Below are 17,692 nucleotides of genomic sequence, written 5' to 3' on the forward strand. Positions count from 1 at the left end.
CCTGGGATCGATTATTATAAAAAAAACATTGTAATTAATATTCAAACATCCTTAAAAATAAGTTCCTGGTTTTAATATATTACATTATTTTGAATTCACTTACATATAAATAGAAGGTCCTTATTAATATACTTTTTGAGTAATAAAGAATGTAGGCAAAATACGACCGAAAACATTGTGTCACTTCTAAAATTAACATCAATGGGAATAACTACCTGTCACAATACGTCAACAAGATGTCAACAGAAGACAAGAGTTCGTTCGTTCTGAAAACGTACAAATTACGCGTCGCAGGCCAGAGACATACTTGCTTTCAACTTCTGATCACAAATCATCGAGCTAAGAATTATATCACAAATACACCGTTTACAATTACGAACAGTCACAGTCAGACCCACGGACTGAGTCTAAAAAAACATATTTTATGTAGCTACGTTTATATCATTTATATTATTCAGTTACTAAGACAGAATTACTATCAAACGTGTTTTTGCTAAATGTTCTATTAGTTTTTGCAAACATACATTCCCAACTCTGACCTCATGGAGGTGGCGCCCGGGTGTCACCACTGTGCGGACTGTGCGACCTATCGCACCCGGCCCCGGTTTAAACCATGATCTGGAGCGAGAAGAAATGGGATGACAAAGAATGAGGCGGCGGAGCGACTGAAAATTCCCAACTCTCATCCCAGCCACTGCGGTAAGACACCACGAAAGCCGAATGTCGAGAGACGACTCCCGGCCACCATAGGCGTGAGCGATTAGTTTTGAGTGGGTCATCGACCTTCCGGCTTCTGGGAGACCCGTTATTTCACGCGCCCCTCGAGGAGATTCAGCAAACCCCTGTGAGGCCCACTAGGGCCAAAGGACACTCCCTCACACTGTTCAAACTGATGGCTGAGAATTACGTAACTTTCCAGGATGCCATGCAACGTGTTTCAAATGCCCAGGCCTTTGGGAGCTTGGTAATCCTTTTCTCCACCTTAACTTGAGTTTTGTGGTACATGAACAAATTAGAATAGTAATGAATTAGGTCATCATCATCACTATTTACCAACTCTTAATGTTCATCATGCACACCCGCTTCTCTAACTTTATTGAAGGATCACTAAAATTGTTTCAGTTAGTTTAACTACGCTACTATAGCCCGTTGTCAAACCTTTTAATATCAATTCTGTAGAAGTGTGAATATCGAATGTGTAGTATATCGATTTTCCGTTTGTGCATTGCACAAAAACCAACGTTATGATTTTCGAGAAGTCAAAAGAGTCGGCCGGCTAAGAATTATATTCATCGTTGGTTAATTGAATACATTTTCAGAAACCACAATAACAGTAGGAACCAAAGCGAATGATCGCTTCATAGAGCTCTGATTTTCTCGAGGCGATCAAGTCAGTTCTGGTCTGTTCGCTCATCAGATCTTTGAAAGCGGTTCGATGATAATATACTGTTGTCCTGTTTACCTACGTGTGACACATAATATGGTATTTAAACGTCCTCCGCAAGAGAGCGCACGTTTGTGCTATTTATAAAGACGAAATTTTACCGTTGTGCAGTAGTGACGCACAGTATACACAGCACTTATGTTTCTTCTGATCTGCTGGCTCCACCAAGAAATGACAAATTGCGAGCGTACATTTTGAAAATCTTGGAAGAACTGCAGGCTTCAAGTGCCAACACACGAATTGGACTTACTCTCTCGGACGTATACTTTACCTGATCGTGAACTAATGCAAACATTTCGGTGGAATTCCAACATAACATAGTGAGTGAGTGCACAGAAAATCCCCGAAATACAAGTAGTGAAACTATGCGCTTGCCTGATGACTCAGTCATCATCCACCCAGCTATTCCTCAATTGTGTGGGTGTTGGCTTCCAGTCAAACCGAATCTTTTTGAGTACCAATGTTTACTTGGAGTGCCTATCTGATCTCTTCAACGCAGTGAACTAGACACTGCGTTATCCATGGTAAGTAAAACTGTTTGACAGACTTTCTGGCTCCTGATTTGTCGCAGCTGCTGCAGAAAATGTACAAATGACAACTTTGTCAGACCTTTGTTTTATGTGAGAATTACGTAATAATTTTCCAAATCGGTTGACTAGAACCAGAGATTTCCTCAACGTCACAAACTTTACTTCTTTTGTTTAGATAAATAGTCACACACCGTCGACACCACCTTGATTGATCAACCCGTGCTGCTGCTAAGTGGTAATCCTAATTACATTGTTATGTAAAAGAATACACCTACGCTACGGCATAAGTAGTATTTTGACAATTCCAAATTGCCCACGCAGACGAAGTCGCGGGCAACAGCTAGTACCTCTATATATCTGTTATTTGTAGATAAAAAGTGGAAACTACTACTTGATGATTAGATATTGAAAGATGCTGACCATTTTTGAATCAATTAAAAATCTTATTAGCATTACAAGTACCTACCATTAAAAAAAAAAAAACGCATTACAATCGGATCATCCGTTTGGGAGCTACGATGCCACATACACACGCACACACACACAGACACGTCAAACTTATAACGTTAAAAAAGTAGATATTAAATACCAATCAAATAGTCTGTCGAGGCTCTGAAACGACAATACCTATAATACTCGTACTTTACTTCGCAACATTTCCTATAACCTTCACTCTTAAACCAAATCTTTACGACAACTGAACGGAGCATAACGGTTTAATGCACTGGACCATTGAAATAGGCTATTTCCTTTGGCAATACTCTTGTCAGACGATGCATCGGGGAATGCGCTCAGGAAATAAGCATGCAGTCTTCACTTAAAGGAACTGATAGACTTTTATTGTTTGTTTTTCGATTTTAGATATTGCATCGTTGGTTTTGATGTAAGTTTTAAATGAATGAAATATGGAAAGTTTTGCAATTTACAAGAAGTTAAGAGAGTTCAGGTGTATCTAGAAATTTCGAAGGTAGATGTGGTAATGCAGTATTGGCTTTATGAAATCTGCTGATTCTGATTCATGAACACTGCCCGTCCGCGCTGTAGCGCGTTTTCGCGTCTCCTTTTCTTCGGGAACCATGCAACCGCGCGGATCATTGCATTTTTATAAAATTAGGATATCCCATACCATATAACCATATAACCTCTAACTATAACCTCTAACCATATAACCTCTCCTGCAGTGGGCTAGCAGCGTGAGGTGTCTCAGACTCTTACTGACTAAAACCTTTTATGTTCCTTCTTAAGCCATTTATGTACGAGAGCCATGGTAACTCTTTTGAACAATCCCGCAGCCCCGATACTTGCATCGTATTTGAAGTAATGTATGATGTAAAAAAAATCTGAAATGGACTAAATGTCGCCGATGTAGAGGACATAGGCCATAAACTGTTAGCAATCGCCACTGCCGTTCGGTATTTGTTCCAAAGTAGTAAAGTTCTATATGTCATTATAGAATTACCAACCCATTCAAAAAACACCAATCATTTATCATACAAACTATTCAAGTTTTACCCAGCAAAAGTGTAAAAGTGTCTTCATATTTCACCGTTTCAGTCCCGTCGGGTCCCTTTGATACCCAGCTGAAATGGAAGCGATTTCGCCTCCATTCAACTAATGTGTGGCCTATTCAAACGTGCACTTGAAGTACCGAAGTAATGTTATAATATTTTAAAGTTGGTTCGTGAGTTGCAGTAAGAGTGCAGCTTTTATCTGAAATCCGTTGAATTGAGTGTGGAAATACAATTCTTTCTATATAAGTATAGATTTATCTAGAAAACTCAATGTGAGAAATATGTCTTACGTTCGTCGGTTTAGAAGGCAGTGGCGTTAAGACATCGATTTTTAGACCTGTGTATATTTTTTAATAAAAGCCCTGAGCTGTTTTCCGTATCTTATAGATAAAAATATGGACAGCAGCTATTTCTTTATTAGCAAAAGTTGTAATTCAGTTTTTACTATATCAACCATCCTGCTAAGTATAAATAGCAAAAGGTTATATATTTGCAGTAGGAAATAATTGATATTTAACCAACTGCATATGATGTTGATATCCTAAATGTTTATTTAAAATGCAACAAATATCACACACATCAGATAGCTTGATGAATTAACTACTAATTAAATGCAAAACACAGATTACACAAGCACTAAAATATGTTTTTCCGCTGATATAATTAAATCATTAATTTTCACATTCACATCGTTTATCACTTGTAGATTAAACACATATCTTTCTTTGAGGACATGAAAATAAAACTGAATAGTTGTTACACTATAAATCTTTCAGCGTATAAATGAATATGATGACACAATTTATTTCTTGTTTTTCAGTTAAACACTAACACAATTGAGGAAATCTTCCATTTTGTACAAGTAAATACATAATATGATTTTTTATACTGATATTTTAATTTGATTACTAAAATTAATGGAAAAATAAATATTTTTGTATTTAATTTCATTTTTAAACTGAATGTAAAACTACATATTTATATTTCAGTCTAGACTTACTAATCTGCCCAAAAATTAAAAATAAATATTTTGAAACAGTTTTTTTTACTACATTGCAAGTCAGCATTCACCTATTCGTAATCCTCAACCTTCATACTGTTTTGAAACAATTTCATAGCACATACAGCAGAAATAATGAGAACACGCAAAAGCACTTTCACGAAATGTGTATTTTGAAATAAAAATATTTTGGAAAATATATAAGTTATATTATTTGTTTTATGCAATATTTTATGTTTTCCATGGAGAATACCAATTCACATCAAAAGTAGCCTATATTAACCAACTATGTATACATAGAAACACAAACTCGTTATTATAATTTTGGGTAGAAATCTATACTTACGCTATGTAAATGAAAATGAATCACTGTATCTCTTGGTCACTATATCACGCATGAACGGCTAGACCGATTGAACTGAAAATTAGAGGGGAGGTAGCTTATACTCGGGAGAAAGACATAGGATAGTTTTCATCACCATCTGCTTACAGGAAGCAGTTGTTTCGGGACGCGGGTGAAACCGCGGGCGGAAGCTAGTTTTTATATCTTTTTTTACTGTAAGCGTTTTAATAAAACCACAATTAATTCGGCTTTAATTAATTATACGTTGTGGTCCAGTGAAATAAAGCGGTTGTGGTCCTAGTAGTAACAAGTTTGACGTTCCTGTGAAGCTCAGGGATTAGTCCGTAATGCTAGCTAATTTGACGAGCTAAAGGTAAGTGGTTTGATGTTAAAATGTGTATCATGCCTAGTAGTTTTCACAATGACTATCAGACTAAACTTCGTGCGTGAATGCGTCCCTTTGGAATTGTTCAACTAGACAGATAGGTCCCAATGAATTATATTGATAGTTGCTTCTCGAGGTTCTTACCCGCGTCCATAGGGAACTACTTCTAAGCCCCATCTTCCTCTACAGGGTACGATCTTTCTCTGAGCCTGTGGTTTTAAATATTATTTTTCAACATCATTATATCAATCAATCTACAGTATAATAAATGAATTAAGAATGTCGTGGCTATGTAATGCCAGGAATGTACGAGTGCAAATGGCGGCATATTAAAAAAAGACACAGAAAGGAAGGAAAAAGATAAATTATGCCGAAGCACTTTCCAAATAAAGGTACCTACCTATGTACATCTCATATACAACAGCTATGTACTACTATAAACAGCTTCAATACCTACCTACACACGGTACAACTACCGTCGATGTTCATAACAGAGATTTATAGCAGAGCTTAGGGCCAGAAGCGGCCGGGTGGCTTGAACCGCTGAAAGCCATGATGAATGTCTTCCGTGTATAATATATGGGTAAATAAATTAAATAGTAAATTATAGACTAGTGTAATTGATATTGGTAAATCGATGGTGATTGCTGATAAAAAAGTGTCCTTGTATAATTTCTTAAATCATATTCGATATAATGTTATGGTTTTGTGTATTACACATAGGCCTCGTTACCATTAAATGGTTCTTAGCTTGAACCTTCTGCCTATCGCGATATGATGATATGTTACTATAAACTCGACACTGCTGTGTTACCTATATAACATGTTCAAAGCAGATATGTTTACCTACCTGTCTAAAGCACACAAGGTTTATCTACACCGTGTTCCTAGCCTCAAGAAATAGTACTTTAGAATATTATTTCGAAACAAATAAAATAGATAGACACTAAAATCTTTACTACGTATGACTGCACCTGTTTCATAAACATAAAATGCATCTCAATTCCATATTTCAACATTAAATTGAACATCATAATTTTATACCTACTATATACACTAAAACTTAAGGTAAGATTCCACCGGAGTGTGGCACTGTAATGCACAGTGAACGACGTAGGTTTAGTCACTCTAGCGACTGGTAAGAAATTAGGCGCGAATATATCGTTTTTTTTTTTGCAAACCTAGCTAGCAGTGGACTCGCACCCATACGCATTTCACATTCTTTGCTCGCGAGCAAATGTGCGCGAACAATTCGTCGGTATCCCGCTTTAACATAAAAATATAATATACCCCTTTCATATGAAAACGAAAACACGGACAAACATATCAAATATAAATCAACGACAGTTTATTTCATCGGATTTGTGAAATTGTCATAGTTTATTTCCTGTATTTTATCATTCCGTGCATTTGGCCGTTAGCCATAGTGGCAAATAGATTGGCACGTCGCTGATCCTTATTTATATGACGTTAAGGTTGATAATGGCGGGTTGTAATGGGTAACATTGTAGGAAGTCAACACAAATAAGATTTATTGCCAACTAGCCGTCGTGTGTGGTTTTGCCCACTTTGACGGTATAATGTGATGTGGATGGTGAATACAATGTTTTATTTGGTTGTATTCTTATTCAGTTTCAGTTTATGAATGGGTGTTTTCAGAATATTTTCGTCGTGGTCGTTTGTTTACATTATTATGTTGCAACCTATTTATCGTCCCACTGCTGGGCTGCGGCCTCCTCTCACACAGAGAAGGATTGAGCATTAATCACCACGCTTGCTTAATGCGGTTTGGTGATTTCAGACTGTAGTCCAGGTTTCCTCAAGATGTTTTCCTTCACCTTTTTTATCAGCCATTGGTGTCCAAGAGACTAAGAAAGTACATACAAACTTAGAAAAATTGCATTGGTACTTGCCTGACCTGGAATCGAACCCACACCCACATACTCAAGAGGTTGGTTCTTTACCCACTAGGCCACCACGACTTTGTTTACATTGTTTTTATAAAATTATTTATTTTTATTAGTTCGTCGTTATTGTATAGGTACTTACATTAAAATTTTTATGGTAATTAAAAATACATAGTAAACAGATACCTACTTGTACCCGGAGAAATATAACCCTTTTCGCAGAAGGCATGTGACATTGAAAGAGTTTTTCATATTGGGTCAGTAGTTTCGAAGCCTATTCGATGTAAACTAACAAACATTAAAATCTACCATTACTATAGATAAACAAAAGCACATTACCCACAATGTTTAGTAACGGTCTAAAATAAAATAAATTGGCGACTAATACACGAACACAGCATCCAACTTTATCCGATGAACAGAATTAATTGGGAGAGCATGTAGTTGGCTAATACTCGTGGCAGCTATCGATTAGGGTTCTAGTTAGATAGTATACACTAGATATATAGTTTACTAACCGTTCAGACAGAAAGAGTTTGTTTTACATTTGAATATTAGTTAGTAAGGATTATGATACTTTTACATTTAAATACAGGTAAGGGTTATGAGCATTCAAACTCTATCGTGTAACTCCGCAAAGGTGCTTATCCTACTCTATTTGATAACTTCGATATACATAGAAAACATAAAGTCCGGTACCTATATTAATAATGAAAAAAAAAGATAAATGAATTATCTAATTAATTTGTTTTTACGCAATTGGCCTTTAATTACATAAAAAAAGTTAGACATAAAAAAGTTGTTATCGACTTATTTACTAAAGTTAGTATAGTGGCATCATGTATTTAAGCGCTTCCCAAGTAGTATAGGGCATGCCATTATTTATTCACCAGGCCAATATAATTTTGTACGCTTCTTTAGCTGTAATGTGTAAAAAATTACAGCTAGCCAAAGAAGTTGTTTCGCCACATAAAAAAGTTTCTACGTTATAATCGCAAAGGTTCATTTTTATTACTGAGAGTTGCCTTAACTGCGTAATTAGAAGAAAGATTCTGACCCCTAAACCTCCTCACCACATATATTTAATTTTATTCAGATTAGAATGACTTTGCCAAATTGTATTCTCATTATATTTCTATACGGTAATTTGCATTTTAATTGCTAACGTAAATAGTTCAACAGTAGACTCAAATTAGCTGCATTATTATAGTGTTGAAATTAATTACAGAACAATGAAAACACATTCAAATTAGTGTGTCTATGTTTAAAATGTTGGGTATGTTTAAATAGCATACCCAACCAAAATTTTAAACTCTCAGTAATGTAACATATAATTATTATATGTTACATTACTTAGAGGCAATTAAATGAATCCCTAGTCGTACCTTTTGTAATATATTTTAAACAAATAATAATTAATGCCTGTACGTGAGGTTAATCCAAATCCAGTCAGTAGTTTTTGCGTGTATGAATAACAGAACAATATTACAAACATAAAATACATTTACACATTATTACAAACTCCATATATTATTACAGACTTTCGCGTTTTTAATATTAGTAGATAGGATCATCTAGCCAATCGGAACAAAAGGTACCTAATCTTCGTGTAATTTTTGTAGTTTCGCATATTGGTGAATGTTCTGTTTATAACAATATTCATTAAATAAACTATGTATATTCGTTTCTGGTACTTATCTCGAAAGCTCGATTTTTATTGCTTCTACAATTTTATAATATTTACATTAATTTTAAAAATTAAAAATAAACTTATATATACAACTTAAAACTAATACATTGCATCAAAAAATTGCTCCTCATCGCTGTCACTGGGTAATGTACCCAGAAGGCTGGCAGCATTGCCACGTTGGATGGCAATGCTCAACCTTTGTGCGAAATAAAAGCCAGCCCTTAAACTATGTTACTCTAATGATGTATCAATTTTCCATTTACCTACATAACGGCTCAATACTCTTCAATTACTTAGTTTACATAATATTGTCATCAAAGAAGTGTCGTTTACATAATCACGTAAATAATCGTCTTATAATGATGCAGGAAATTATTCCGTAAACATCAACTCGATGCATTAAAATCTTCACTGTTATTATACCTCTAGAGATGTAGGTATGAATCTAAGGTTTAAACTCAAAAACATCTACAAAAATTCTTTCATCATAAGAATCCTTCATTATGCCTTATTGACACCAGCGGATTCTCTTTACGATTCTTTTAAGTGACATCGCTCATTTCGTACGGATAAGAAAACAATTGATATCCTTCTGGTACGAAAGTTGACGTTTAGGTAAAACCAAGCGACGATTTTTTCCGTTCGTAATGTGTCTCGGTTTCTCTGACCACGACAACCATCCGATAGTGTGAAAACGTTGTAATATAGCCTACACTTAGGTGTCTCGCGGATACGCAATAGTGTTTTGTTCTACACTAAGTCAATATCAGAGTCGCTCAAGCATTTGATGAGAGCTGTACGTAGGAGGTGCATAGGAATATCCATTTTCATTTTACTTAGTTAATAATATTATGTAGGTAGTAGTAATGGTGAACTGATCAACCCACGTACTCTCAGTTTCAGACACGTCTTATATTAAAGCACTAAAGCATACTAGCATCCGCCCGCGGCTTCGCCCGCGTAGACTTAGGTTATATCCCGTTGCCAAGAGAATTCTTCAAAAGTCCGGGATAAAAACTATCCTATGTTCTTTCTCAAAGTTAACTCTATCTCTGTACCAAAATTTAATAAAATTAGTTCAGTGGTTTAGACGTGAAAGTGCAACAGACAGATAGACAGACCGAGTTCCTTTCGCATTTATAATATAAGTAGGGATTATTTGTTTCTAATGCATTGAACTCCACAGAAAAGAGCAAAATAATTGATATTTGCCCACCACTGGTTCCTTCAAACAACTTTCTGTTAGAAAAAGATATTTAAGTACAATATTTTCAGAGGTTGATTTTTGATGCTTCTAACCCTTCTTCATATTTGTTCAGGACTGTACTTCTTCAACTTTGAACATGAAATGGTGTGTGAAAGTACGTAATGTGTTGAAAAACAACTGACAGTGATGTTGACTGTTAAGTCTAATCTTACATTATTTTCTCTTTCATTAAGTATTTATGTACAAGTATGTTTACTTTGCACCTCTTCACTAAAAAAGGTTTTACATACACCGTTACTTATTTACACCAAATCCCAGCAAATTGAGGCTTTGGTTTATTGCTGAGAAAGTTCATAACGTTTAAACAGTACCTGAACTAAATTTGCGTTTATATTGTTAGGATAATAGCGTATTTATAAGAAGAAAACCGTAGATACTGGCGCAAATAACATAATGTGTATGTTTGTAGGTACTGTGTGTATTATGCATACAAATATCTATGCTTAAATCTCGAATCTATTCATTGACCAAATTAGGTATTAAGTAGCTTATTTTAATTATAAAAACTTATTCGCTTAATTAGTAGGTTTAGCGAACATTGTTTACCTATTTTGATCTTTTCAATCACGAAACACGTATTTGTTTCAAACAAAGTATTATTATGAACTTTGCCCTTCAAAGTTAAAGCGGCAAAAGGCATAAATTCTCACTATCTAAAATAGGTATGAGCAGAGGCGGCGAAGGGCAAATAAAGCTGAAGTTTTGTTATAAATTAGTAACGTGCAGGCTTTAGTCTTTACTATGAGTATCACGATCATAACTCACTTTAATCTTAAAAATAAAATTGTTAGGTGCGTTCTCAACAGCTTTTGTAGAACTAGATAACAAATAAATGCTAGAAAGTACGATAAAACATAGGGAATTTTAATCACTACCATGGGTTCCACCATGTTAGGATGATAAGAATCACTTTTTGTGAATTGCTGAGCTAGTGATAACATATGGCAAGTTAGTGAGAAAGGTATATACCATCAGTTTGGATGGAAATATACGAAAGGGACGACCAAAGAAGCAAGGGAAGAATTGTTTGAGAAACGATATGACTTGAAATAATTTTACTTCTGAGACGACGTCAGACAGAGAATTTGAGAAAAAGAAGACATGGTGCGCCTTCCTCAAATAAGATATTGAAATGAGCGCAAGAGGATGATGAAGGAAATTTTCCGTGAATATTTAGTGAGTTTCCATAGTAAAAGCAGCGTGAACTAAACTTTAAATCATTAATACATGAAAGTGTAGCGCTTCAGTGTTCTAAACACGGCGTTAGAAATAATTAGAAGGGAATAAAGCTTTGAGAGTTTACTGCTGTTCAAGTTTTATGCTTGTGTATCGGATGTTTCAGACCAGATTATATCAAGTAAGTATCTACTAAGTTATTAATTGGCATTTAACTCTGCATCGTTTTTGTTAAGAGGTTTAGGTGTATTGCATTGGCGTATTGTTTGTTGATTGTCGTTTTAAACTTTTGATTGGCCGATAGTTTGATTTAGATCTACGGATATGAAAAGTGCGCGGATTAAAACGCTATCTGAACTATTAAGACGGATATTGCTGAGATTTATGACTAGCTTAAATTACCTGACCTTATATAAGGTAGGTATAGTTCTACAAGAGCTCTTAGATTACTAATGGAGAAAGAATTTTTTCTAATAGTTATGTCTAGTCACACTTACATATACTTCTCATTGATCTTTGAACCTGATATTATTTCGAGTAAATCAACGTGAATCGACAGTTCATGAAGATACACATTTACAATGCACATAATCCGTTCTAAGATTCCAAACAATCAATTAATTAAACATATTGAGAAACCCCTTGAACAAGTATCAACTATAATATACAGCCATATGACACAACTACAAACTCATCGTTCCATTACTTGCCAATTAATTTGTAACACGACGCGATGGCTAAGTATATGATGCTACTGAGAGTCTGAGGGAACGTCCGAGGGTGCGATCCGGTTACAACCAGATACATGCTTATCAAATTCATACTTTTATATTTTGGTGCTTATAGTTTACTTAAGGACTCCGCCTTGGTCTAGTCTATAGGTACCTAGTATTGGTCACAAGCGCGATTACCGTTCGTCGTCTTGTGTTCGATTCCCCAATCACGCTGAAATCATTTGTGAGTTTAAAATACAAGTCAAGCTATCGCTCCTTTCAAATTGCCCTTTCATTTTACTATGAGAGTGAGGGAATAGAGATTGCCTGCGTGCATTATACGCTTGTGTACTAATATACCTATGTTCCCCAGATCGGGCCAGCTGATCTCCTATCCAAACATTGGAAGCTTAGAATTAAAGCATATTTCAAAAGGCAAGTATGTAGTTCTGTTTGCTATATGCATCTGAGTCTACATATGTATATGCATTTTAGAGAGTAGTAGGTTCGAGTACATGGCTTAAGTATTGCTGGATTTAAGGGGAATTTTCGAGGTTGAATAGGTAATTTCCATTAGGATAGTGGCATAAAGCCTATAGGGTCTTTAGGCTTATTGGTATACCATTAAGGTAAGGTTTAACAAATGACTGTGTTAATGACAAATTACACTTTATAGTATGACTAAAATACTATAGGTATACTTGCCTAATAATTCAGTAAAAAATACCTATATACTTACAATATTTTTTTTGTATATTATGTATGTATATTTTATACAGTTATAGCATACACCATTTAAATCGGCTTTGAATACCTACATAAATCAGTATTATCAGTCAATTTATTTTGTTTTTCAGTATCATCACAATGATTGTTCATCAAAATGAATAGCGACGTTTCTAGAACTAATTAAACGAAGCTTAATTAACCACGTCTGAATATTATGCAATAATGAGTGTTGTTGCAACTGCACATATTCTGTTAATTGAAGAATGCCATACAAGTGTCTAGACAACATTAGATAAATAGTTAGACATATTTGATTTCAACTGTGATAAAATACCCGTGAGATCAGGTTGTCAAATGAAGGAATTTAAAATAGGAAGTATTAGTTTCAGTAATTGTTCACATTAGTATCGTTTAAGTATTACAATGATTTTTAAAATAATGTAACGAGGAGGGATGCTACGCATGCAAAATAGTGTGTGCTAAGTATGAATGTAGATGGATGGAGAGGAAGAGGAATACCTAAGAAAAGATGGATGGATTGCCTGAAAGATGACATGAATAGGAAGGGGGTGAGTGTCAGTATGACGAGTGACAGGAGAAAATGGAAGAGGATGACAATATTTTTTATTTTATTTTATATATATATGTAGGATCAGGCGATAGCCGAGCGGTACACCATAAGGGTTTGGAGTCCCCATTTTATTGGGATAGATAAGACTTCAATACAAAATAACAATGTTTAATTACACAAAATAATAATCCACACAGTATACAGTTTAAAACAATAAATTAGGTAGACCACGAACAGACCTTACGGTCACAGTTCGTACAGTGGCATAGGCCACCCACATACACAGTATGTTAGTAAATAATATGGCGACACGAACAGACTTTACAGTCACAGTTCGTACAGCGGCGTAAGCCACCCACATACACAGTATGTTAGTAAATGATATGGCGAAACGAACAGACCCTAGACTAGGGTCACAGTCCGTACAGCGGCGTAAGCCACCCAAGTACAAAGTGTATCGTATGCCAATACAGCTATGTGAATATACAGCGAGGCTGTACCAAGGAAACCGACAGTTCTGTCGGGAGCAGGAGCTCTATAATGAGTCTAATCCGAAGATAGACTGATTTCGTCATCAAATGCATGGCCTTTTATAGGACGTTCGAACAATGACCCCTCTCCGCAACAACTCTGTCCAAAGCGCGCGAAAGCGCGCCAAGCGTTTACTTGATACAACATTATTAAGATTTAGCTTAATCTAACTAGATTCTTACAAGACATTAATATTGCAAAGTTGTTAAATTATCCAAGAATGCTTATTGTAATTAGACAATCGCATTTAAACGTGAAAATAATCAAAATAACATGTTATTGTTGATATCGACAAAATCCATTTACTTTCTGTTATTATAATAAGTACCTAGTCAAAAATTCAATTCACATGTTTACTGAGTACTTTATAAATCTAGTTTTGATTTATTAGACAATAAATTGGCAAGATTACTTAATAATAATCGATAATAAAAGAATCAAAACATTCATTTGGATATTACTATTGTTCACGCACCGGGGCGCGAACCATTTTTAATCTATGGTCATACATTGTTGTTTTTTTTTATTTTCGTTTGGATACAGACAACGGTGATTGACATTGACATCTATCTGTCACATTTTTGTTCGGATATCCACAGTGGTAATTGATCTATCTCCGACATATATATATTTTGTGTGTTATATTTCTATGTTCTAACAATTTATCAATTTTTATTTATGTGTTTGTTTCAGTGCCGTCCTACTAACTCAACAAGTCCTACAAGAAGAGAAAGCAATTTCTTTTTTTTTTCTTAAGTTTTATTTCTTTCTTACATTTTATAATAATATATACCTACTTGCTTCTCATATCACTTGTCAGTGGCAGAATCGTCGACATCAACATCGACGGCATTGATTGCCAGAAACAAAAAATAGAATAGAATAGACATATTGCGCCGACCGACCCCAAATAAAATTGGGAACAGGGCAGGAGGAAGACGAATTATTTTTAAAAATATTCTTAACTCTTTGATAAAGCGTAGTCTGGTATGTTATTGTAATAAATAAGCTATGTAATTGACAAGTTTCATTAAAATTCAGTCGGTAGATTTTTTCTTGAAAGAGGAACATACATCCATAAAAACAAACTTTCGCTTGTATAATATTAGTAAGATATACATAAGTATCTACCATAAATAAAGTCCTTGAAAAACAACAAACAAATACAACAATAACAATGCCAGATTTTTTGAATAAAAATCCGAGCTGTTATCATTATTTACGAAAGAGAGAAGAATGGCGGACGAATGACAGACCAAATCTCGATTTAGATAAATTGAAACTGAATGAAATGTGTCTGTGCTGGATTTTATTTCAAAGAGAATTAATTAAGTCAAGATTTTGATAAAATATTACGCAAAGTTTCGGGCGATTTCAACAGTCAATAAGACGAGATTATTATGTCCAAGTTTAACTTAGTTTTTGTTGGATTCCTGTATTTTGTATTAAATTAATTATTAAAATCTGGTACACTTTCAGAACGTCTGTTTGTCCGATTTGGAAAATTATCGTGTTAACTTTTCCACAGACAAAAACTATACTTTTTGAAACTGCAACAGTTACTAATAAAAAATCTCGAACGTCATGTATTTTATACTTACTACTACATAGTTTTTTACGTATTTACATTGAAAATACATTGTAAATAGATATTCGTGTGCAATCTATTGTTTGCTTAAGCATATTGTTACGTAAGGAATGACGAATCACATGCATAGATTTGAGCGCTTTTATAATTCACTTGTATCACTCGCGTTTTGAGGGAACCATATATTTGAGGCATATGATCTAAAAGTAGTCTCTACTAGGTAGTCAGTAGACAACTTTCATCAAAATTCATAGAATAGGTAGTTTGAAAAATGTGTTGTAATTTCATATTCAAATATAAAACGAATAAATACAACCTCTTCTCATATTTCATATTTATTCATCGTCTCATTAATTACTTATTATTAAAATTCAAGTCTTTAAAGCTGTGTAAATAACTGAATATTGAATTGTAAATAGCCAATTCTTTTTTAAATTTATTTATTTAAGCAATTGGAACGTGTCGATATGGAAACAGAATATATTTCTGTAAAAAAAAGTTAGTGTAAATACCCGGATAATAAGAGGAAAACATCACTTTTTACACTGACTTATTTCTTTGCAGTATATCTTAGACACCAATGACTGTGTTTCGGATGGCACGTTAAACTGTAGGTCCCGGCTGTCATTGAACGTCCTTGGCAGTCGTTACGGGTAGTCAGAAGCCAGTCTAACCAAGGGGTATTGGGTTGCCCGGGTAACTTAGGGTAGTTGAGGAGGTCATGCAGGTCAGTCGCTCCTTGTAAAGCACTGGTACTCAGCTACATCCGATTAGACTGGAAGCCGACCCCAACATAGTTAGGAAAAAGGCTCGGAGGATGATGATTTCTCTGCAGTCATATACTATACCTAAGTACCTATTATCGTTTTTCATACAATCCATCCATTGCTCATTTGCTCCCTTTCCTCTATATCCATCTGTTTTCTTATACCCTATGAACTCGTTATACTTTGATAAAACCTGAACTGATTGAGATATTATACTGCAGAAGCGTTTGCGCCGACACAGGTGCACTCACTATTCCTTCACTCTCTGCTCCCGAAAGGACGGCAATCCGACACGACCGGAGAGAGATCAGACATCAAGACCGATATCTTACTAGCTTGAGTCTAGTGATAGTAAAATATAATAATTTTGCACCAACCGTTAGGTATATTTTCAGTTTATCTTTTATTTTTGCCTACTGTCTTCGGTAACAAAGCCCGAGGCAGTGTTTCTGAAGTCAATTTATTCAAATGCCTTTATATCTGTATGGGACATGTGGATAATAGAATTATGAAACTTATAATAAGTATAAAGATTTTTCCTGAAGCTCTTGTATAAAATGTAGTCCAATTAATTAGCTACAATTTTTCTGATATTTTTTTACGAATAATAAAAAATCGAGCGTCATTAAGTGTATGCTATAAAACAGTCTTATTGCTAAAGCCTTAAGGTTGAAATTCAAACGTTACTTGACAGAGCTATGTGAGGTAAAGTACATAGCTGTTACAAGACAGCCAGATCATAATATATTCAAGAATCCATCATGTGAAGCTCACTAGACCGATTTATAGGCGTTCTAAATGATAACTAGACTTTAATGCAATAAAATCGACCGGGTTATGTCTATTGGAACCATTTGAAGCCCTTCAAGCTTCATTAATAAGTAAAAGTGCATTTAAGGTTGTTGAACTTCGAAAATGTATTTGAATAAGTAGTTGTTTTGATAGTATGAAGAACCACTTTTGTCTCGCGTCCTATGTGTATTACTTGCCGTAACCGCTTATATATTATTCCAATTGTATAAATGTTTAAGCCACATTATTACAAAGGTTCATCAACCCGCAATAGTGCCAAACAATCTATGGTCACTATCAATTAAAAGTTTCCTGGTATTTCATCATCAGCCTATCGCAGTCCACTGCTGGACATAGGCCTCTCCAAGTGCACGCCACTGAGATCGATTTTCGTTTCTCGCATCCAGCTCCTGCCAGCCGTCTTGCGCAAGTCATCACTCCACCGTGCATGAGGACGTTTAGATAACATAATATCATATTCTACATATAATAGGTAGGTATGTATTCTAAAACCCGCCTCCATTGATACTTCGAGTCCTCTGTAAATGGCCTATCTAACAGTATTTTTTAAATCAGTTCTGAAGTTCCTGAACCTAACGCAACGCAAACAGTCAGCTTTATCATATTAATATTAGTATAGGTACAAGCAATGACTTCAAATCGCTTCTGATGACGTCACAGGCTGCGTAAGTACATAAGCATCTACAAACAGCATAACCATAACTAGATCAAGCCTTTGAAACGCATT

This window comes from Helicoverpa armigera, chromosome 21, assembly GCF_030705265.1.
Source record: "Helicoverpa armigera isolate CAAS_96S chromosome 21, ASM3070526v1, whole genome shotgun sequence".
NCBI lineage: Eukaryota > Metazoa > Arthropoda > Insecta > Lepidoptera > Noctuidae > Helicoverpa > Helicoverpa armigera.